The sequence below is a fragment of the Lepisma saccharinum genome, chromosome 2 (genome assembly GCF_977018435.1).
Source record: "Lepisma saccharinum chromosome 2, izLepSacc3.1, whole genome shotgun sequence".
Taxonomy (NCBI): Eukaryota; Metazoa; Arthropoda; class Insecta; order Zygentoma; family Lepismatidae; genus Lepisma; species Lepisma saccharinum.
The window spans coordinates 53,216,985-53,242,580 of NC_139230.1; positions in this window are offsets into that span (position 1 = coordinate 53,216,985).

The following is a 25,596-nucleotide window of genomic DNA, read 5'->3' on the forward strand; positions in this document are numbered from 1 at the left end:
ACAAAATTGCAAAAATGCGGACAACATTCTATGTTGATTCAAATTTATATCTTCCTCTGAGTCAAAGCTATCTGCAATAAACAAGAATTTTTCATAATTATTTATGACTTGGAGAATTTTTATAACATTTACTCAATGTTACAATATTACCTAAGAAACATAATCTATTTTAAATAGTTATATAAGTAATGATAAATAACTCATCCCAGCTATAGAAAGGAAACATTTCCATTTCATTAGGGAAAGAGTAACTTACTATTTGTGTGTGAGGTTCTTGTTTCATTGCCCTCAATCCTTTCCTACATCCAACAGTCTTCAGTTAAAAATTTTGGAAGTAAAGGAATAATCCTGCTTGCCCCTCCCTCCCCCCACACACACACCTGATTTAGAGGCCTCCTCAATGGTGCAGTGGTAACATTGTCGCCTTGTAATCAAGAGGTAGCTCAAGTCCTGATTAGCAATAGCCCTGTCTAGTTGGCTGCACTTTTTGACACTCGGCGCAGTGTAGGAGTGTCCAGTGTCAGAGTGGTGCAAGGAAATTACGTTCAACCAACTAGACGGAAAGCAGTGTTCAAGTTCAGAAAATTCAACAAATGTCTGTCTGCTGCTTTAAACGGTCATTTGATTAGTTAGCATGCACCATGTGACCATACACCACAAACACACCAGTCCGGAAGGTAGTGCAGATGGTGCAGACACCAAATACACTACTTGACTCCAAATCAACGAACTATATAACGTGGTGTTGCACCGTGTAACCAACTAGATGCTTTGGTGCAAAGAGAGTAAAAAAAGTGCAGTGATCTAGATGGGGCTAAAGAACCAACCCTCCAATGTAGATTATTTTTAGTTCAGCTAAAGCAGCAATATGCACTGACAAATAGCACAATTTATATTTTTCTATTCACATTTAACCTTGTTCTTTGTGAAGAAATTAATTAAATGTGGATTTGTATATGCAACAAATGTTAACATTTCTGTGTTGAGTGAAGTGCTACATGTAAAATAGAAATTTATTTTGCAATGTTATAGAATAATTTACAATGTCCCATTATGTTGCAAAGAAGATGACTAATATGTACTATTTATAATTTGTTAAAATTGTGTTGCATGCAAAAATGAGTCATAACAAGGGGTCAAAATGGACCAGAGCAAGCTGGAACGACATTCTAGTTTGTGAACATCTAAAACCTTCCTGTTTCATCTCGTCACTGTCATAATCAGACACAAAAGACAAACAACAGCATGATAATGAAAGTAAAGCATTCCATTTCATGAAAATTACCATTTCGAGCCCTTGTCATACATTATTAGATGGTGGCTCAAGAAACGTTTAGTTGAATTTTGCCTTATCTTTTGGGTCATCTTTACACAAAAGTATGTATTTAACTACATAAAGTTAATGCTTTGTCATTTTGATAATGGACCATCATGATTAGACATCATGGTTGAAACACTTTCCACTTACAGTACCTTCAGTTATATTTGTCATGATGTCCCCTTCCCACCACCACTACCAAGTAGTTTATCAAAATCATATTCATCATCATTATTATTATTATTATCATTATTATTAATTGCCAAGATACATCATGTCAAGTTTTCTAGACAATTGTAGTTAATCTGACAAAGATATTATTTTCTAAATAACTAGGTTTTCTGCAGTCACTTCTTTAGCCATGTATAGAGAACACAGAAGAAAAGTGTATGTTCAATAACATGGAAAACACAAAAATGGCAAATGACAATGAACAATAACTATGTAATGACATGACACATAATTTTTAACCCCTTAAGTGGGTGTTTCGATTTTATAGATTGAGTTACAAGTGGGTAACCCGAGCTGTGCTCGGGGTTACAATCTGTAACGTTAAGCATGTTGCCCGAGCTAGGTTCGGGCAGGTAAGTTTATTCCAACTTCAGATCGGGTAACGTGAATTGTTCTCGGGAATTGTTGTGTACACTATGCGGAATCCGATGCGCAGTTGTTTTTGAGATAGATAGACAGAGAGAGAGAGAGAGAGAGAGAGAGAGAGAGAGATAGAGAGAGAGTGAGAGTGAGAGTGTGTGTGTAACTTATACCTAAATGGGAATTGAAACTACTGCACACATAATTTAAAGTAAACTGTCTCACTACATTGTGAAGGAGAGAGAGAGAGAGAGAAAGAGTGAGAGAAAGAGAGAGAGAGAGAAAGTGAGAGAGTGTGTGTGTAACTTAAACCTAAATGGGAATTGAAACTACTGCACACATAACTTAAAGTAAATTTTCTCACTAAATTGTCAAGGAGAGAGAGGGGGAGAGAGAGAGAGAGATAGATAGAGAGAGAGAGAGTGAGAGAGAGTGAGAGAGTGTATGTGTGTAATTTATACCTAAAAGGGAATTGAAACTACTGCACACATAATTTAAAGTAAACTGTCTCACTACATTGTCAAGGGGAGAGAGAGAGAGAGAGAGAGAGAGAGAGAGAGAGAGAGAGAGATAGATAGGTAGATAGAGAGGGAGAGAGAGAGAGAGAGGGAGAGAGAGAGAGAGAGAGTAACTTAAACCTAAATGGGAATTGAAATTACTGCACACATAATTTAAAGTAAACTTTCTCACTACATTGTCAAGGAGAGAGAGGGAGAGAGAAAGAAGTGGAGGCAGAGAGTCAGAGAGAGATAGAGAGAGAGATAGAGTGAGAGAGAGTCAGAGTGTGTGTGTAACTTAAACCTAAAAGGCAATTGAAACTACTGCACACATAATTTAAAGTAAACAGTAAACTGTCCAACTACATTGTGAAGGAGAGAGAGAGAGAGAGAGAGAGAGAGAGAGAGTGTAACTTAAATCTAAAAGGGAATTGAAACTACTGCACACATAATTTAAAGTAAATCATATGTTGAATCTTAGACCCCAGTTCAGCGAGCCCCCAGTGCACCCCTGTTACAGAGGGCACATGACTCTGGACAACATTATAACATTATAACATTACACGTCTTGTAAATGAGAGAAAGGTGAATGAACACACAAACATTAAAGCAAACTGTACAAAACTGTACAAAACGAAATGTATCTAAGTATGTACTACTATATATCCATTTAAAGAAAATAATTCCCTGCTACGGGAACATTGACTAGATCTGAAATGCACAAAAAGCTGCCAAATTCAAATGCCCAAGCACAACTCGGGCTCCCCGCTTAAGGGGTTAAATACAAAAATATTATTGTATTCATATATATTTATATATTTCATCACTCCCTAAAATGAAACTGGCTAAATGTTAGTTCTAATCTGCTCACAGATTATGTTAGCTTTCCAGGGTTACCCTTTCACTATCAGTGTACATGTATCTGCTTATTTACTCAAATTGTGGCCCAAATCAAAAGGCGTATCCTACAATAGTTGTTTGAAATTAATGGATGACCTCTTACCTCCTCCATACTTAAAATTTTCAATTTACCCCCATTCATACTTCAAGGAGTGTAACATAAAAGTGAAGAAACACTGTCAGCTTGCCATGTATAATTTCATGCAGTGACATGAAGTTGTGTTAAATATGATTTTGGTTACAATCATATTATTATGCAACATATTCATACATTTTTTTCTAAATTCCTCAACTTTCGTTCATGCTTTTATCCTGACAATGAAACAAAATTAACATGTTAACTGCCATGCAAGTTGTATTTAACTCATGCTAATTTTATGCCCCAGCCTCATGAACCATATTTAACTCACATGTCTATTTAACTTGGGTGCTTTGTGGTGCCTGGGCAACAAATGCTACCATACACATTATGTGAAGTGGCAACATGGACAAAATTTTACAGATGGTTCATGAAAATCTTATTTAGTTACGCTGTTATTGTTACAATTAATACAAACAGTTTAGAAAGTGTGGATAATTAGATAGAAAGTGTGGATAAATAGATGTAAATTAATTTCTTTTATATTTATTTTTGCCTTTAAATTTAGCTTAAATCTGACAAGTAAACAATAAATATTTTCGCTCATGAGCTGTTTTCAAGTTTTTCAATTGTCTATTTGGGTTTGATTTATTGCTGGCCAACTCCTCAAACATGACAAGTATAATTATTTTTGTACATATGACATGTGTAACATTTGCGTAGAACATACGGCTACGGCTCTGAACTTGATGAGACTGTAAGAAAAACAGGCAATGAGAACGAAGTGAGCCAGAAAATTTTACAAAACGTATTTTTATTTGCGTCAAATTTGAAATCGAGGGGGGGCGGCAATTTCCCCTCTGTGCCCCCCTGCATGTGCTCTTGGCTGTCTGGAAGAAAAATGCAAGAAATATATGAAAACTAATTCCATCTTGTATATAATTTTGCCCTGATATTCTTAGTTCTGCTAGCCTTACGTTTCTTTACTTCAATGTTTGCCCCAATAGAATTAGTTTCCGTCCAAGGTTTGGGGGCCAATGCCCCCCCCCCCTGTGGTTGCGCCACTGTACTAGGGTTGTAATTATAATTAAAAACTAAGTTTAGATCTTCATCTGAGGAAGACCCTGACATAGGGTAGAAATGTTACGTGGAAAGTGCTTTTACATTTTTAATAAATTCTCAATGCAAACAAAATAACACAGATCATTATCCATGAGAATTATGTTACTTGGTTGCAGTTTTGGGTAGAATATTGGCGAATCGCATCTCAAAATGCTGTCCATCTATTTCCCAATGCCTTTTCTCAATGGTTCCCTTGTTTTTCTTTCTTCCAAGTACAGATGGTGAAAGTATGAATCCTGTAAGTTTGCAATGCTGTTACAATGTCACTGTCAAGTAAGGTTGACTTAAAGTGTAGTGCTGCATGAGTTGCACATGACTCAAGCACATAAAATAATTAAAAATAACAATTTTTCATCTAATCATCAAGAAACATATTGCTTTCAACGTTTTTATTATATTCTTGTAATAAAACACCGTGGCCCAGGGAGTTTTTTTCTTCTATTGTGGCAGTCAATATGTAAAATAGTGAATCATTCATTTCAGAAATATGTAACATTTGTCTAATATCCACACATACAAATTTGAAAAGCTATTCTCACCTGAGTACAGCATGGCCTCATCCAGATAGATAACAAGATTTTCTCTTAAAGGAACTTCAATTCCACAATCACAAACAGAACGAAGCACACTGCAGGCAATAACAAATGTCTGGAATGACAATTTTTTTGATATTGAACTATTAAATAAAGTGATATACTATTAGCATTCATCTAAGAAAAAAAATAATTCCATTTAGGAATTGTTCTAACTATGTTCATAATTGTATACATTAATATTAACACTTATTTCCACTCTTCCATTAAACAAAATAGAATATTTTAAAAACAAACCTGTTATTCATACTTGCTACTTCATCAACTGCAGGAAATTTGAATGTATATGCTTTTATTCAATATTCATGTGCAATATTTTCAAAATACAAGAAAACAAATAATAGGAAATTCCTTCGTGTCTTTGAAGTTTGCTGTCAAGTTTAGAACTACAGCCAGAGGTAAGGTGACCAGATTATTAAAACAACAAAACTGGGCACTTTTCATATTTTCCTGAAGGAAAAATGCGACAAAACAGAATGGCAAAATATACACATTTTAATATAAAAACTATTTCCTCATAAATATAAATTAACACCACAATGCACATGCTCGTTTCACAAAGGTAATTACATGAGTGGGTGGCATTGCTCTCACTGACATATAATCACAAATAATCTATTATCATTTGAGAAACAATATTTGATTTTCTCATTGTAGACACCACTGAACATTTGGCTAAACATCTGTAATGATAGCTTCATATTTTTATAATTAGTACCTTTGTTTTGTTCATGAAATGGATGTTGCATGGTTTTGTACCACCATGTCTGCTTTTTCCGTAATGCCATTACAATTAGAGGTAGCTTGGGCTTACATTAATATTTTGCTTAAAAATTATTAATTTTCAGCAATACATATACGATTATTTGTTTGCTTGGTCACTCAGCTCATTTTCATTTATCAGGTCCAAAATTTGCCTCTCCTCTACCTTCACAGCAACAATTCTTGAACGGAAAGCCTTGGCACTTTACATCCCAAAACAGAAAGAAGAATACACATTTGGGTGGAGTGGAGCTGCATGGGAAAAAAAACTCTGACGTTTTGACAGTACCACAGGGCGAGCCAACTGGGGATTGTGAGGAGTTGGAGATTTCTAAATTTTTTCAACAAACACATGCAATAATATCACAATTAGTTCTGTCCAAGCAGTGCTACACCACCTGCTCATGCACTGCAGTGTTTAAGAAATAAATACTGTGTAAATAACTTACACAATATGGTACTATGCACTGCACTCCAACCAATCAGAAGGCATTTATCGATACATTATCTGTATCCACCTTGAGTACATTCTTTTCTTTAAAAAAAAATAACATTTGTAAAAGTGTGTAAAAAGAGCGTTCTTGTCACTTGTCCGCAAACTATTCATGTACGAAAACACTTGTTCAGTGGGGGCATTAGTTCCAAGTAAACAGAAGAAACTCCAATATTTTAAGAAAATTGGAGTATGGCACATTGCTGACATTGAAATGTGAAATTATTTCACCCAACTTTTTGGGAGGTGAGGGACGAATTTTTTGTCAAGGAAATTTGATGTGCAATTGCTGCCATATAAATGGCAATTTGTAGATTGCCAAGGGTAACATGTAATATGTATGATTGTGGGGGGAAGGGGGGACAATATCCAACTCTTATACATTATGTCTTAAATTGACATGTGGCTTCTTGAGGGGAATTAAGGACTGTTTAGTCCTCAATAGGGGAGAACAATATCCAACTCTTGAATATCAGCTTTAAGTCTTAGATTGATTGATTGAGTTGGTTCATTTTAATCCACTTTTCAGCCACTCTTGGCTAATAATGAAGATGAGGATGCATCATGATATGATGAAATTGATGAAGGGAGACTTGCAAGGAACATCCATGCTCAGGCCAGAATTTGAACCAGGAACCCTTGGCATCATCTTCCACAAAAGCTGGCTAGTCTTAGATTATGATGGGAATTTACATTTAGGGGGATATCTAACAGATTATATACTAGTGAAAGATAAACACAGGCCAGTTTAATTCTCTTGGTACGTAAGGTTAGTGTGGTGCAAAAGTGTAAAAATTTGGTGCAACTACCCCCTCTTGGCCTCACCCCTAATTGCCGCCACTGCTGTAAAGGAGTACGAACCAAGTTTTGCAAAAAGTGCCTTAGTAAATATTTTGGAACTTTGTGTGACTGGTGGTTGTTCTACATTAAACATTTTTTTTTGGGGGGGGGGGGGTGCTCCACTATGGAGCAGTGTTGGTATTGTCACCTGTAATCAAGGGGTACCGGGTTCGAAACCCAGTAGAGGCACATGGTGGTTCGGATCCCACTTTAAACTGTAGGTCCAGTCTCGATTAGCCTTATTGTGCATAAATTGACCAAATAAATGAATCAATCAATCAAACAGATTTTCTCTCTGGTGTAACTTTGCCAATTCAATATCCGAATTAGTTGCTCAAGCTATCCCCCTCCCCTGAACACTAAGGCACGATGGTCCATAAAATGGAACATGAAATCAGAATTTGCATTATAAAAGGTTTTTGAATATTGTCATCTCTTTCAACAAACCGTTGTTCGCTCATGTTGTTGCTAGTTATCTAGTTCTACAGACTGCATTGATACTAATATGATGCAAAATATAATTAGCTTGTATCTTCATATGGGTGCAAATAGCAGGCACTGCTATTTACACATTTCAACAAACAAATGACGTACAAATGAAACCGAGAGAAGATTTACGATTTCAAGACCAGAAAAGTGACATAAATTGAACAAGACTCACAAACCGATTTCAAGACCTTCGAAACAAATTTGGAAAATATATGGTGGTTGGTTTGACATAATAATTAAATTAATCTGAAAAGTTACAAAATCTGAGGTATGATGGTATAGCAACATATCGCGAGGCCCTGGGCAATATTAGAATGCAAGGCCCCATCCATTCTTTAAGTTTGAAATATCAATGTGAATCAATACACAGTCATCAAGGAAACGTCAGCAAATTTTCATACATATACAATATCCTAATAATAATAATAATAGTAATAATAATAATAATAATAATAAATTTCTGATGAAAATTATATTTAATAGTATGCAACAAAGAAATTTACACTTGGCTCAGGTACAGTAACACCCAGCAGGAATTTTCATTAACCAAAGCAGTAGTACATTCTTTAAGATGTTCTCTAGGCAGTAAGACAACTGAAATATCCTTAAATATGCTAAACTTTTTTCAAAAACTCAGAAATACAAAATAAGAATCTTTTAATATTTAATGAGTTGTTCTTTGTTTCCTCATTTCAAAGTTTGTGGGATGAAAATGTCACAAACTATGGCTTAAGTAGAAAATATCGAAGGACGCACATAAAATGTCCGTGCTTGATAGAGCAGGGAGAAGGGGGTGCGCTAAACCACAATCCTGTCTAGGGACCAAAAATATCTCCCTACAAGCTCTTCGACACAATTGGTTTCAACATCAACAAATCTTAAAACGATAATCATTTGCCCCATAAGTGTGAAATCTTTGGTGTAATCAAATGTCGTTATTTTCTTGTCAGAACACAGTTTCCAATAATCACTAAGAATATGCATGTAACATTTTTTTTTTCTCGTCTGCCATATTGTATTGTCTTGTTTTGATGTTGTTATTTTTTCTTGTTGCTACCATTTCAGTATAAAATGGTCTTTCAGTACTGTATCTGAAACTTTAAGTAAATAAATAAATAAATTTGACTTTTTTTAATTAGCAATTTTGACTTTGTTGCACATTAATTGTACCAGTTAATTTTGAATTTTAGGACTTAGATAATAATAATAATTGTGAATCTCATTTTGTTGTTATGTCTTAATGTTCTTGTAATATTAAATATTTGATGCAGTGGCGTAGCAAAATCGTAAAGTACTCGTCCGCAAGAAACAAAATTGGGTCCTTCAAGTACAGTCAGATTCTTCCAGGAAATGTATGTAATTACTTAGAATGCCTTATCTCGGCAACACTTACATTAATAATTATACAAATCGATGCTCTTCCTGTGAATTTTCACATATTACATCATATCTTTCTTTGACATTTATGTATTCAAAAGAAGAAAATACAAATACTTACTTTTCCCCTCCCTGCCCCTCTTAACAGCTGGGTTGATAAAAATAAAGATTTTTATTTATAATTTCTGATATTTTTTATTTAAATCGATCTTTTTTTTATTTTTTAAAGAAACACGCTTCAAATTGCTTGCATGTTTTTTGGCAACATAAACATAGACATATTTTTTATATAAAAAGGATTTTTCTGATAAACGGCCCTGTAAAATATTTGAACAGTTTGATTAAAGCAATTAACAAATTACATGTAAATATGCATTTCTCTGTTTCTGGAACTGAACATGATGAACCTAATATGAAAATATTTGTTGAGTTTGTTAATGAAACTATTATAATTTCAGTAACTTTTCTTACAGTTAAAATAAAATATCCTGGATGTAGTTTATAATTTTAACTTAAATATTTTTTGCAGTCTTTGTGTTAGTGTTTTTAATGATAGTTAGCCAAATATCAGCTGCCATATTTATTTACAGTTTAATGATAATGACACTATTTACGGTTTAACATGATTAGTATTTTGTATATTATTCTATTTAAAAAATGTGCTATTTTTGCTTATAGAATTATTGAATTTTAAATCAAGGGAAATTTAAGTGTTTTTTTCAGATGACATATTACATTTACTTTTGTATGAGCTTCACCCCATCAGTACATATATTTTGCTACCTCTATTTCCTTTCTTAGAGCATAATAAACACAATTAAATGATTACAAGATTAATGTACTCTCACAAAAAAATATTCTGACATCTACAAATTTCTTGTGTACATTATTCTGTAATTTTATTTAAAGTGATTTCAATAAGTGATTTTTTAAAATAGAATTCCCCAATTTAAATCTTGATTTAAATCACCCTGATTTAAATCAAACCACCTTGCTTAACAGAAAGCTGGCTTCTGGGCAGTGAATGACATTTTACTTCACAACATCATTAGATCTTGCCCTTTCACATTCAAAAGTACTGAGTCTGCTAAATTTGAGCTGAATCATACCATTTTACACTACCTTCTAAAAGTAGAAGGGAGTAGTTACATCCCGAAATGTAGTTTCACGGAAATCATATACTCACCAACATAAGTACTTTTAGGTATTTTATAAAATATTATTTCTTTTTATATTGTACTGATAATGTATACTATGTGAGTAAGTCGCACCTGCATCTATATGAAAAATAAATTATAATAATTATAAATTAAGAGAAAAATAGTTCTTTTTTCATGGTTGTTACTTGAAGCGTAGGAAACAATCAGAAGGCGGTACAGGATACAGAGAACACTGGAAGCTAGTGTAGAGCTATCAAGGAGAAGAAACTTTGCCAAAGCACTTGATTTCAGATTTAAGCACATTCCTAAAACGTAGAACTTGAGCAGGAAATTCAGAAGATAAATCAATTCATGCCAGTTACAGAGGCAATGGCTGCATTTAAAGTTGTAGGAAGGATGGAAGAACTGCTAATATTTTCCATGCCCTTCTTCAGTTCAAAACAACAGAATCATTAAATGACCCATACTTTACTCTGTGGCAGTTTGAGGTGCTTTATCATTAACATATTCAAATCGGGTAGGCTATGCAAGGTCACAAACCACAGGAAAAGCCAAGACAAAGCACATTTTATTCATGAATAGAATAAATGGATAAAAATGTCCAATCAATTTTTGGATTAATGTTTCACATGAGGAATGAGAATAATTTTGACTTTTCGGGGCCCCTTAGCCTTAGAGCTCCAGCCCGCCTCTGATTTGATGTATTCATTCAAATCATAATATAGAATATAAAGCCAGATAATAGCAAAAGGTTGTAATTTTATTGCCCACAAAAATTAGCCTTTTCTATTTTTCTCACTTCCATTTATTACGTTTTTCGTATCAACCTCATGGGACACAAGGCTACATGCTCAAAGTCCAGGGTGGTTGCCCACTTTGCCCACCCCTTGCTATGCCAATGGTTATACAACCTCAAGGAACCTGTGCCTAGCAGAAATTCAAATATTTCCATGCATATTGAAATATAATGGCCATTTTCAACACTGACAGTAGTCCTCGCATCTACCTATAAGAACCACATCGAGTCTCACGGGTCTTCTTAAGACCCAGGTAAAGAGATAAATTTGGCAGGCATCAAGACCTGTGCACAGCTGTGACGTGAAGCTCGCTTGTGTGATGTCGAACACCTGGACTTGACGTGTGTGTTGCATAGGCGCACCTCCTCGCAGATGTTTTTTTTCCAGGTCTTGTGCAGATCTCTGGTAACACCTTATTGCACAAATATTAACTAACTCAATATAAAAAAAGCAGGTCTGTAGCTCTTAATATACAAGAGGATTGACCCAGATAATGTTGAGAATGGTTATATCAGTTGAACCCACTGTAGGTAATAAGTGGGCATGACAGATATATCCATCATATTCACCTAAAAAAATAAATGGAAGATTACACCATTCTAAGCAAAGCAGAAAAAACTTAAAGGTTCTCAGGAAAATATAATCATTTTTAACCTAATATATGTTATTCAAAGTGCCGCATGTGGCATATATGGAGATTTTGAAAAGTACATAACTTCAGAATCCCTTGACTAATCTCAATAAAATTGACAATTATTGATTCTGTTCTATAAGAATACCCAATTTTTTTCAAAATTGGAGGTGGTGGGTGACATGGCCTGGATGATTTGACATGGAATGACCTATTGTACATAGTAATAATAGAGAAGATGTATTATTGGAGTAATTCTATGCCAATAAGTTATTGTCACAAAAAAGGGACATTTTGATATCCTGTTTCATGTTTAAAAAAATTGGAACAGAGACTCAAAAAAGATACTGTCCCGGCTAATATGTCACCTTTGTCAGACATCAGAGATATGAGCCTATTTCAGACATGACTTTGAAGTTTGATAATCAAATAATCGGAAATGTATACAACAACTGCTTCAAAATGTAAATGTAACCAAGTTATACAGACATGATCACTCCAATAGAAACAACTGTGCAGAATTCCTTGATTGTGGTGTGCATCTACTTAAAATATATTGTACTATATTCTCATCAATCTTGAACTTATGCTACATAAAAACCCTATCAGACTAAAAGACAAGATGACAGATCTGGGATATAGGAAAGATAGTCAATCACTCCAAGACTATTGTGCTGATGGTGGCAACTATTGTAATTTGAGGGAGGATGTGCATTGTCATGTTGCACCAACTGCTCTTCTTCGATTTCACAGAAAAATCACAATATTACTCTGTATTTTCTGTGGTAATGTGATGTAAGAAGCATGTTTCAAGTTCTGTCATGATCATCTGAAAAGATAGTAGCAGAAAAACACAAACTTCCATTCACCTCAAATGTCAACATCTTTGGCTGATACCATGAAATATGAAATAATTTCCATAATGAAATATGCCCATTTCCTTCAAAACTATTAATTAATGAACTGTATTCTTATTTCATTGTTACATTTCTGAACACTTTACCAATTGTGCATAGTGTGGGTGGATACTTCTGATATTCTTTAAACATGAATATAATATAAGAGGGGGAGGGATGGATGAAGTAAAATATTATCTACCTCAATTTATAAAGAAAAATCAATACCAATGTTACTAACCTCTTGTTTGAGTTCTACTTCATCTACAGCAAAAAGAATACTATCGAGCTCGTTCATGAAGGAGATGAACTTCTCTGAAAACTCAATACAACTTTCCTCTTGGCATTCTTGCATTTTGAGAATTTCATTTGCCAGACATGTTAGAGCTAAAGTCACTACCTGGTAAGAAGCAAAATAATTAACAACAAGTAAACTAACCATCTCCATTTCATAAATGCTAAGAAATTATTCTCCAATAAACTCCACTGAGTTGATACATACATTAAATCAATGGTTCATTAATAAAAACATGTTTTGCCCATGATTGTGATTGTGACTTGTACAAAAGTATTGTGTACAAAATATCACCATATGAAAAGTTTTGCAAACAGTATTTGGTGCACTTATTATTTCATTTCTATAAATCAGTGAAGTTCACAGAAAAGAATATTTGGCAATAAGGTCTGGTCAATAAATCAGGGGTTACAGTCGGAACAAGAAATCATAAGTAAAAAAAAAAAAACATCTCAGTTACTGGCATGGTAATATGCTATTGGCAAAGTACAAATATGGATACAGAATACAAAGGAGAACTTACTTAGGCCAAAGCACCATTTCAATCATTCTGAATAGCAATTACCCATTCTCTTAATCCACCATAATTTATGTCACAAAATTCTGAGAAAGAGTCTGCATATCAGCCACAAATGAGTACAGCTATCATACTTCCTTGTCGGAACAAGACCACTAGGTATCAAACTCCCATATTCACCCAATAGCACTCAACTTCATAGCACTTTACAGACACACATGGAAGAATACTATAGCCATGTGTCATATTCTTCAAGAACTACACTTTGTGTGCAGAGCTAAGAGAGTTATGAGACAGCGAAGGTGTTCATTGTTATTGATTGTCGCCTAAAGTTACATGGCAGATCATTGCCTCTCATATTTGAGGTGAATTGATGATTTTGGTGCAACCTAAGATTTATCTACAGTCTGTTAGGTTACAATGCATAGCAACAGTTTTGCAATATTTTCCATACACAGTGCAGTATTGCCATTAATGGTAACATGTGGTTAACCATCCATTTTGGTCCACACACTGCTGAAGTTGGTTGCTGAAACTTCTCTTTTCTGGGGAAGAAAAAATACTGCTGAAATTGCATCAATTGCATTGTGTGGTGAGGTCATGGGAGGGGAGGTGGTGGGGATTCCACTCTTCACTAGCTGCCAGTTCAGTCACCATGTATCCATGGAATGCAACACACCATACTTTCATTGTTGAAATGCCATTTGCAAGATGTTATTCTCCACATTTAATGTTGGTAAAAAAAGGTAAAGTGTTCCCCTGTACTTAGCACCACACCATGAAGGCATATAGGGGGTGCGGGGGTAACGCCCCACACTTTCTTGATCCGCTTGTGTGAGTGGGTGTAATGTGATCAGCACCATGACCCTGACCGCCTTTAGCCACCAGGGTATCCCCCAGGTACTCATGTTATTCGACGCTGAGTGGGCACCAGGGCCGCTTCCAACTTACACTTAATGTTGGTGTAAATCATGTTCTTTTTTTTTTTAATAATAATAATGACTGTAAGGCTAGAACATGTACATTTTATTCTTCTACCTCCTATTATTGCTGCTCCATTATCCTGGAAACAGTTCTTTATTAATTATTCTAAGTTGATAGGAACAGCCCAGGGTGAGCCTCAGTCTTCAAGATTTACTGCCAGTTATCTCAATTGAAGAAGACTCCCTTCCAATTTCTGTAACCAGTGTGGTTTAGGTCATCCTCATATTTTCGCTATGGATTTCCTATCCACTTGGCCCATTCAATAAAACCTCCCTTGCACAGTCATTCTCATGACCTCCCTATACAAGTGTACTTCATACACTTTACAAGCAATTCATAAAGTTTATCATTCCATCATCAAATCTGTAACATAGCTTTTTCTCATAATCTTGCATTTAAGTCATTCTTCTTGTGTTTTTTCAGATTTTGATAGCTACTAAGACTGTGCCCCAAATACTGGTCTAATCAGGGTCTTGTAAGGAAGTATTTTGGTACTTCTATGTAGAAGTTTTGATTTCATATACTTTATAAGGTCATACCAACACTTTGTGGCCAATGGGACAGGCGTCTACTTGAAGAGTCCGGTTATTATCTTTACAATAAGAGTCCAGATGTTTATAAAAAAGACGTTAAAAAAGTAACGTTAAAAACTGTACTTACGTATGCAAGTATGTTGTTCCTATTTTCCTTTCTTTAGAACTACGTTTCGGGGACTAACTGTCCCCTTCTTCAGATTCATATAAAAAACTAGGTACTTAACATGGTACCACGTCGAAATGTAACAAAAGGAATGTGGACAAGGGTTGGTGTGAATACATTTAAGATATTATATCCCCCCTCTAGACGTATTTAAAAAAAACTCATCGTTCTCTAAAAACAGTTGAGCAGGAAAAGCTGAACCTGCAAGTTGTACAGGTTTTTAGTCTTTTAACGTTCTTAACATGGGAATATTGTAATTTTGCAAGTTTTTAGAGAACGACAAGTTTTTTAAATACGTCTAGGGGGGGATATAATATGTTAAATGTATCCACACCAACCCTTGTCTACAATCCTTTTATTACATTTCGATGTGGTACCATGTTAAGTACCTAGTTTTTATACAGACCTGAACAAGGGGATAGTTAGTCCCCGAAACGTAGTTCTAAAGAAAGGAAAATAGGAACAACATACTCGCATACATAAATACAGTTTTTAACATTAATTTTTTAACGTCTTTTTTATATTCTGGAATTGTGAGTAATAAGCACCAAACCTACAAAATGCTAAGAGTCCAGGTGTGTAAAGTTGCCAAACTTCTTGGAATTATATATTCCAAGGGAGAATGTTCCACAGAACTCCAGTTTTTTCCACTAAACATGCAGACTGTCTTCTTGTTTTTGCACCAGTTTGATAATGTTTTAATGGACAGGAAGTTCCCATTCAAACTAGCCAAGGTGAGAGATACCAAGTCTAAATCATCTGGATGGTTTTGTGATAAATATTTCACTTCATCTGTCAGAGTTTCTTGTCACCTTTTCTGACATCAAGAGGACCTGCTTGTCTAGTTTCTCTTTGTTATGAATGTTCTGGACAGATGAGATTAGTCATCAACTGCTGTGATTGAAATTAAATTACTTTCATGAAACATGTAATTTTCTACAGGCATTCACTGAGGGCTACATTCCCAATTGTCTCACTTTTCAGATGATCACATTGGCTACATGAAGCCTCGTCCTGCTCAGGAAAGAATCCTGTCTGCTCCTGAGGAGAACATTAAGAGTGTGCAAATAGAAGCAAAGAGAAGCACAAACCCAATAACAACTGACTGCAAACTGCTGCAGATTGAAATGAGAATGTATCTAACAAAAATGTGATGAAGAAAATTACACACTTACTTCAGTTGTGAACTTTCTATGATCTTTATGGACATCTCCCACAATGCACATAAACACATCCCACAGGGCATAAGGTCTCAAATCATGAAGCTCACTAAAAACTCTAACTTTATTCAATGCCTCATGTACTGTATCACACAAAAGCTAGTTTAGGAAGAAAGAAATGAAAACATTATTTATTCCTGCACTGCATACATAGTACAAAAATAAGAATCTTCCTTTAATTATTTATACATAGTGTCAATAGAGCCCCTTACCAATTTTCAAAAATCATAGGGAATACAGTATTCATGATATACTGATCTGTTTTTTTTTCCTCAGGATACTAAGCGACTGTCCAATTGTGTACTCACAAATATCACATCTTGTGTTTTGAGAAGGTTGTTTTTATTAAATGGCTACCACGCAGGGGAAGATGCAGCAGGTGTCTCGGTTGAAGGCATAGGCATAAGAAAGGATAGGGAGTCTGGAACCCCGCCCCCCAATCTCCATTATCTGACCCCTAGTGGGGTGGGGGGAGGCTGAGCAGTGATTACAAGTCGAGCTCATCACTACTTTGAAAGACAAATTGAAAAAATTAGAAATGTATGAAATTACTTATTATTTAAACGTTTGCCTATCTTAACCACACTGTTTTCACTTGGAAGTAATTCTCCAGTTGCAAGATGTTATGGAAATTTCCAGAGTTTTTCCAATTGAATCATGTAGTGAATTTGAATTTAACTCTGGTCATGCATAGCTGCCATTTGTACTATTTTCTGTTTTCATTCTTGTGTAACTCTTTGGTTATATTAATGCATTCAGTTACTATTGCTAACATTTCCCAAGAAGTGAAGTCTGATATATGATATGCATGAAAAACAGTAGATCCAAGTGTGGTTTGGTGAACCAAGTTGCATTATAAATGAGAAGACCTGAGCAGAGTGTCTGATTTCCAAGTGTTGGAGGATAATGATATTGAGGAGTCATTGAACAGTGATCATTATAGCAACATGGATCAAGCTGAAGATGAAGATGTAACTAATTTGTGCTTTCTCCCCAATATATTGGGCATGATGAAACTGCAAGGTTGAATGAACACACCCTTGGCAAAAAGTAATAAATTATGAGATTCTTTCTAAAGTTTTAAACGTAATATCAATAAGAAATTAGTTAACATCAATAGGAAATTCCAAATCAAATTATAAAGAAATGTATGTTTTATTGATAATTTTTTATTCTCATAATATGTAATCAATCAGTAATGTTGTAATACAAGAAAATAATCTATTATTACACAGGGTGTTCAAAGAGTCATTCAACCATGACTTTGAAAGTACATAATTTTTGTACAAAAACCGATAGTGGCATGAAACTTACACTGGATATTAACTTTTCCATGTGGATATTTTTTAAACATTAAACAAAAAAAAACAACATTCTATATATAACATTCAGTGTGTGGAGAAAGTTACTAAGGTGTAAAAAAGTTTATGTGCAAAGTAATATCAGCAGCTGTAGAGTGGCTTTCAATAATTTTCAATGTGTATCGATACTCTCTGTGGGAACTGACATTTAACTGATAAAAGAATAATACATTTTAATGTATTTCTATGCATCACAGGGTTAATTATGATATATGGCATTAATTAATGACAGTCATAGGAAAGGTATGTTTTTCAAAATTACAAAGTGTTCTGGTAACATTGGTCGTGTCAGAGGGCAGTATCAGCTAAGCCTGATATTCAATCAATGCCCAGATGAAAGAAGACATTTAAAATTTATCATACAAAAAGATTGATCTGGATTTGAACCTTGATTGAGCCTACATTTTTACTTATATTTCTACAGAGTGCATCTCCTGTGGGTGGCAAATCACAAGATAGAAACGTTTCTTTGTTCTGTCCCCTTTCATTTGTAGAACCATGCAATCTCTGGTTCCATGTGTTTCACTTCAGAATGTCCCTTGTCCATCTTTCAAACTTCATATTCCAAAATGATGAGTTAGTTATACAAAAACAATGGATGTGTTGACAATCCTTGCTGAAAAAGGATATTGGTTTCCCATTTTCTACATATTTAACACAGATGTTTGGCATGATTTGTGGCTTAGTTTGTTTGATGGACAAAAGACATATTGAAAATATGTAGGCTCCCCAAGTAAAATACTAATGTGTTTGTTGTATATGTTGAAAGGATCAGATGGTGATCAAAATTATGGAAACATGTATGGTGAGCAACACGATATCTGTGTGGGGTAACAACATTGAACATTAAAGCACTGTGGCCGTCATTTGGTAGTACATATTCGTGCGTGTAGTACATATTCATGCGTGCAATTGGCCAGACGTAGGTGAGGCAAAATTGGACCTCTCTGACTTTCAATGAGGGCAGATTGTAGGAGCGCAGATAGTTGGTGCAAGTGTTATGAAAGCTTACAGTGTGTTAGGTGTATCGAGAGCAACAGTGTCCAAGGTGATGACGGCATACACAACTCGTGGCAAGACATCATCAGCAAAGTGTAATAGTGGATGGAATCCAATCCACTGTGATTAGGACCGCTGAGCATTAAAGAAGATTGTCTCAAAGAATCGTCAAGGTAATGTGACATCCGAACTCAATCAGCATCTCAAACAACCTGTTTCTACAATAACAGTCCGAAGCGAACTGCACAAGCTGAACATCTGCGGCCGGGTGGAAATCGCCAAGCCACTGATCATCACCAAGAATGGGTTAGCACAATGGAAATGGTGCCGGGACCATGCTTCATGAACCAACGATGCTTGGAAGAGAGTAATTTGGTCTGATGAGTTATCCTTCACCTTGTTTCCCACACCAGGTCGGGAGGACTGCCTCTGTCCTACCTGTCAACATGGAGGTGGCTCTGTGATGGTGTGGGCTGCAATTTCATGGTATTCCGTTGGTCCTATTATTACTCTCAATGGACGATGTATGGCCAAGGATTATAATGTGGACATTTAAGGTGGCCAAGTGCATGGTACAGACGTTGTTCCCTAACATGGATGCCATCTTCTAAGATGACAATGCCACAATTCGCACTGCTGGCTCTGTTCAGGCATGGCTTGATGAACATGCAGATGAATTTCAACAGCTCACCTGGCAGGCCCAGTCTCCAAACCTGAACGTTATCAAACATCTGTGGTCTGTACAAAATTACTCTGGAAACAATTCACGAGTAGTATACATCCATTCCATGACAACTCGTGGCTGTAGGATGGGCCTAAGGTGGTCCCACGCCATATTAAGCAAGGTAGGTAAGGTGTTTCCATTATTTTGATCACCATTTGTACTTGGTTAGCATACAGTGATAGAATTTTAAAGTATCTTACCAGGTATTTGTGCTGTTTAAAAACATCTTGAAAATCAGTCAGTAGTTTCTTTAAAATAGTCTCCCGTGTCTCGCTTGTGAGATGGGCGAACTTAAAATTAGGGTCACAGAACAGTCTTAAAATGCGTGAGCATAACTGTATTGTTCCTTCATCTGAGATCTGTGCTGTTATGACATTGATTTCCTTTAACATAAGTTCAAAACTCTGAAAGAAAATTATTTTGTAAATATTTGTGGAAATCTCCTAATTATACATAAATTGATTTGTAAAATATAATATTACATGTTGAATTAGCTATGCTAGAAATATCATACACATACATGAGTCAAATTGTTCAGTGGTCAATAAATAGTTTATACATTATATGGACTGTTTTTAAAATTGTTTATAATGAACTTTATTCAATATAACATCAAATTTTTAACTGTTCTTCTTCCATCTCCTGAAAAAAATACTGGAATTGTTGGATATTAATTGTGAAAACTGTATACATGTTTACATTGAACTTTTTATTGAAATAACTGAAAATAATATACTACAAAAATGATGAAGACAAACCTCTAGCATTTACAGTTCATCTTTGATCTGAACATCATCATCTGAGAAAATAGCAGATACAGTGATGTTGTATTGTGCTATTGTGGAACATAATTATTTTGGTTTCTTTTACATATACTTTTTTCACAGACAAGGACAGCGAAAGATGCTTTAGATTTTTACTTAACCATTAATTGTAAGCTTGCTTTTCTTAGCATATTTTAAAGATGAGCATGGGAATTTACTTTAATGAGAAAAATGGTCCTTATTAAATTTAATGAAAATTAGGAATTTCAATACCAGACATACACTGGAAAACACCTTTACTTGAATATTTGAATTTGTGGTTTTACTTACAGTGTCCATTTTCTGAGTCTTTAGGCTATTCATTGTGAAGGGGATAAATTATATTCTTCAGGTTTGTTTTATGTTCACTTTATGTATAGATAAGCTAATAGTAACTGAGACTACAATTTAAAGTGGAATCAAAATCGATTAGATGAAACTGATGAAGGAGCATAGTAAAAAAACACCCATGAATAGGCCAGGAATTTAACCTGGAAACTTTGTCAACTGAGGCATCATCAAGTTACCTCTGGAAATCATAAATATTTATAATTTGTGGAACACAGAAGAAATTATCTACACTTAAATTCATTTTTCATGAAGTAGTCATCTCAACTGAACTATCTGTTAGCAATTTGTCATAGCTGTCCACAAGTAAATCATTCCTCTCTGCACAAATATTTGACACCTGTGTTCAGTCATGTCTGCACATTAATTTTAAATGTCTTATTGTCCTCACAGCATTATTCACTCACATCCTTCAGGAGGGAAAGATCAGGGGTAGAGAGAAGGCAACAATTATAACAACAATTCAATTCAATTCAAGTCACCAAGGAGACAAATTTATGAAAACAATTTTACTTAAAAGGTGACACATATGGTACATAAGACTGTAGTCACATTGACAAATAAATAGATGTATTTTTCCAACTGAAAGTAGACTCAATCAATTTTCTCCTCTGTGTTGAATTTACATGTGACATATGGACTTTCCAAATGACATTTGCATCTCCAGCAAGCCTTTCAAAGATATCCACCCTCTCCTCTTGCAAGCTAATTATAATTTATTTAGGGAATAGGACAAAGTAACTATACTATCAGTATCCAATAATGTAGGCATATCAGTATCAATTTACATGTAAAATTACCTAGAATTTTACCAATCCCATATATGTACAGATGACCTATAATTTAATCCAAAATTATGCCATTCATATACCATAGTTCTGTAAATGAAATTGCTACATACACAGCTACTTTTTCAAAGCAAAGCATTAATTAAGCATGTTAATGGATCAGTCACATCTTTAAAGTAACATTTGCAATTTTACATTGGATTGGTACAACAGGGATTATCAGTTATAAACATCACAAATAATGAAACGTTTGCTGATAGTGTGAACTAATTATATTTGAATACATCAGCTCCTTGCTGTTACCGCTACTATGTATAAAGAAGAAGAAAATTAATGAAAAATCATTTTACTTTGAAATACACATAATTAAAGCTGAAAACTGGCATTCGTTGAAATGTTTAACATCCTTGTGATGGGAATAGTGTTAAGATAACTAAAGCATTTTTAAAATATTCAAAATATGCCAGAATGTTTCCAAAGAAAAAATGTTGCAACTGCCTATAACATGAAAACAAAATTACTATGAAAAGCACAAAATGCAAAAGGAGAAAAACTCTACTGTACAATTTTCTTCAAACTAAATATTAATATTCTCTTGTTGTTTGTGGTTGATAGGCAGTTGTACATCCAAAGTGAAAAAAAAATTCAATATTTTTCCTACTATAATAATAGAAGTTATTAAAATACTTTCAGCATTACCTGCTAATTTTAATTGAATGTTTTCGAACATGGAAGAAATCTAACAAATCTACACATTTCCTCTACTTTTGTACATCAACTGCATTGCACAGGGCTACATCATTAATTATTACTGAGTAAAGAATTGACAATGCAGAATTAATACAACACTCAACAATTAGATTACTTTCATAACATTTCACATGCAGATTTGGAATTTGTTATGTGTCCCACAATGTGAGCACATATAAAATTTAGTATGAGGTAATTTTAAGAAGACAAATTCTATAATTCAATATCATACTTATTAATTAATATATTATGGAGTTTCAAAAATGTATAATCTATGACACATCTTTTGAAATTCGAAAAACATTACCTTTCTTTGTGCACGGGTTTTAAAATAGAAGATATCAAACTCAGTAATTATCCGTAGCAAACATTGCAAACATTCAACTTCCTCAAGAAACTTATGTATCAAAATTCCTGCTGCTGGAGCTAAGATGCTTGTGAAGATCATTCTATTATTTTTTATCATTTCAGCAGACATTGGCTGCAAATTAAAATAATAAAAATATGATAATCCATTAATACTGTAAAGCAATTTGTTATAAATTGCACTTCCTGAATCACATGCACATTATCCCATTAAAGATCACATGTTAAAATAATGATGAAATTTTGAAACAAACATTATTTCATTTAATAAACAATTAATTTATGTACATCCGAAAATCCAATATGCTGACCAAGGCAAAATTTATTTTATTTTAAAACATAAACTAAACATTATGTTTCAACCTTTGTAGCAAGGTCTTCCTTCATCAGGCTAAGTACAAAAAGATGTAGGTTATCATGGAAACAATGCTTAATAGTGTTATTTATGTACATATCTCGTAAAGTAGACCCATTTAGTATCCAACTACAATAAGCAGAACATGTTAAAGTTTAAAAGCAAGAATTGTATGAGACCAACAAAAGTTTATAAATAAATATCAGTAGGTTCAATATCTAACAAAGTGGCAACTTTTAATCATATTCAATTCAATTCAAATTTCAGATATATTCATGTTCATATTATGTCATTCATTCTATAATTAAAGGAACAGTGAATATTAACTATTTTTGATTTAAGCGCTTCAACACAATTTTTACATGTACTTTGTTTAGAATATATTTCAGTAATCTTGGATGTTTTAAAGTACTTTCAGGAGAAATGAGATTAGTTGCTTAATCGCAAGCACCAGTATCCTATAAATGGGTAACACAAAAACTATTATTTTTATCTGGTATGGGGACCTTGGGCAATTCTCCAGTTGCCCCTCCCTAAGGCTGGTTTTGTGTAAATTCATCACTAGATATATCAAGCCATAACTGTGTGTAATTTTCCATTTGTTAAATTTTTCATAACTTAGGCAACCAGTAAAGCTTAATTTGTCTGACAGAAAAGTGTTGCAAATGAATAGCAAAGTGCGAGAAAGTAACTAAATCACAAATAAATTGTTGTTTCCCCAAATATTATTCCCCTCCAGGAATGCAATTTATCAAGCAGGGGAGAAGGATGCAAGTATCCAAATGGGGAAATATCCAGTGGTCGGAAGTACTGCACTACTTGTAGCATCGCTACTGTAGCTAGCTACAAAATTTGTAGCTGTAGCTGTAGCGATGCTACATTTTGAAAATTGTAGTTGTAACGGTAGCAAAGCTACAAAACTCCTGTATCTGTAGCGAAAAGTTTTCTACAGCTACATTTTTTCTTGGGATTTTGAGGTAAATTTTGAATGTCACAATAGCATAAAATATCGACAATAATGCTTACTTTTGCAAAAGGTTCATAAAATCAGTCTGTTACATGGAAATACAGATAATCTAGATTAAAAATATCTTGATATTGCAGATTATAATACATATCTGCGTAATGTATTACATGAGTATCTGAATGATTATAATATCCAGATAACTAACTGACACATATGAATATATTCCTGGTACAGCTACGTTCTTTTTAGCTGCATCGCTATTTTGGAGAGAAACACCTTGTTTGCCCTGAACAAATACTGTGAAAGAGACAGCAAAATATCAATAATTACTATATAAAACATAACTTGCAGTGCAAAAATGAGTGATCTATTTTTAATACTCTGACAAAGCAATAGTGCCAGCAATCAGTGGCGCAGGAACGTTTTTCATTTGGGGAAGGTACAAAATTCAGCCTCCCATATATATAAACACACATACTACTGGACCTAGAAATACATTTCGGGGGTCCAACCAAGTGTTGCAATAATAATAATAATAATAATAATTAATTATAATAATTATAATAATAATAATATTTAATTAAATTAAAATATTAATTAAATATGTAAGTTAATTAATATTGTATTGTAGTTATTACATGAATAGGTAAAAGATAGTAAAAGAATAGAGATATAAAAGCATATATTCATTATCTAGCTTACATGAAGTTAAGATCGCCAAGATTTGCATAAAAACAACTGCCCTGGCAAGGAATTTAATGTCAAATAGAGAAATAATTGAATATTTGTTGAATAACTAACAAGGAGTTAGATCCAATTAACGAAAAGTAAAGTTTCTGATTAATATTTTATGGATATTATCATTAGTTGTGTGCATAAATCTTTTGGAACCCTTCAAAGCCGTATGTGCCAAATTCCTTGCCTTCCAATAAGTTCAGCAGAAATAACCATCGATTATATAACAAATGCTAAACATTTATATTTTGATTATTTACTTTCACTTCTTGGTAAGTCGTTCGGGGGAGTGTCTGGACCCCGTCCTAAATACATCCTTCATACTTAGGTATAATGTGAAGGCATGGTAAATATTCTATTTTAGAACAGCACACATGAATGTCCTGTTATTTAATGCAAAATTTGCATATCTATTTTTTCTTTGTTTTTCTTAGAATTTATGTTTTTTTTAACAGATTTTAAAACCAGATAACAATTCTGAAACACATAAAGCTCTGGACTTCGTTCTGGCCTTATTTGAATTTAACGGAACGGAAAATCAGGAGTTCGAAATGTGAAAATTGCGAACAAAGATACATCTATTCATTTTAATGCAGGTTGAGATTAAAGGGGGTGAGGAGGATCTTGAGCCACCCCAACCAGGAATAATCATCTCTCACCCACTGAATATAGAAACCACATTATGAATATATCATACTTAATAGACTTCCAGTTCAGTTCATTCTAATTTTAAATTCCCATAGCTACGCATAGAAATATCTCTAAACAATTTATGGCAGATGTGTACCATATCCAATGTCTTTTAGAAGCCATGTGTATTTGGTATTTACTCAGACATCTGTAGAGCGTTGTATTAGAAAAATAATAAAACTGAGTTGAGATGGTTCCCGATCAACTCGTAAGAAGTCTAACTTTGAAATATTTGTGAAACATTTGACAAAGCATTTATTCGTTATACAGAATTAGCTGTACCTAATGACACTCTTCAAGCACTGAAAGTACTATCATTACATAGCCTATACAAAACCAAAATTCTTCAGATGTCAGAGGAAGCAAGGAAAGGCATACGTTCAAAATGTTTTTTTTTTTGTTTTTTTTTTTTCAATCTTTGGTGGACAATATGAAGAGCCGGCCAAGGTT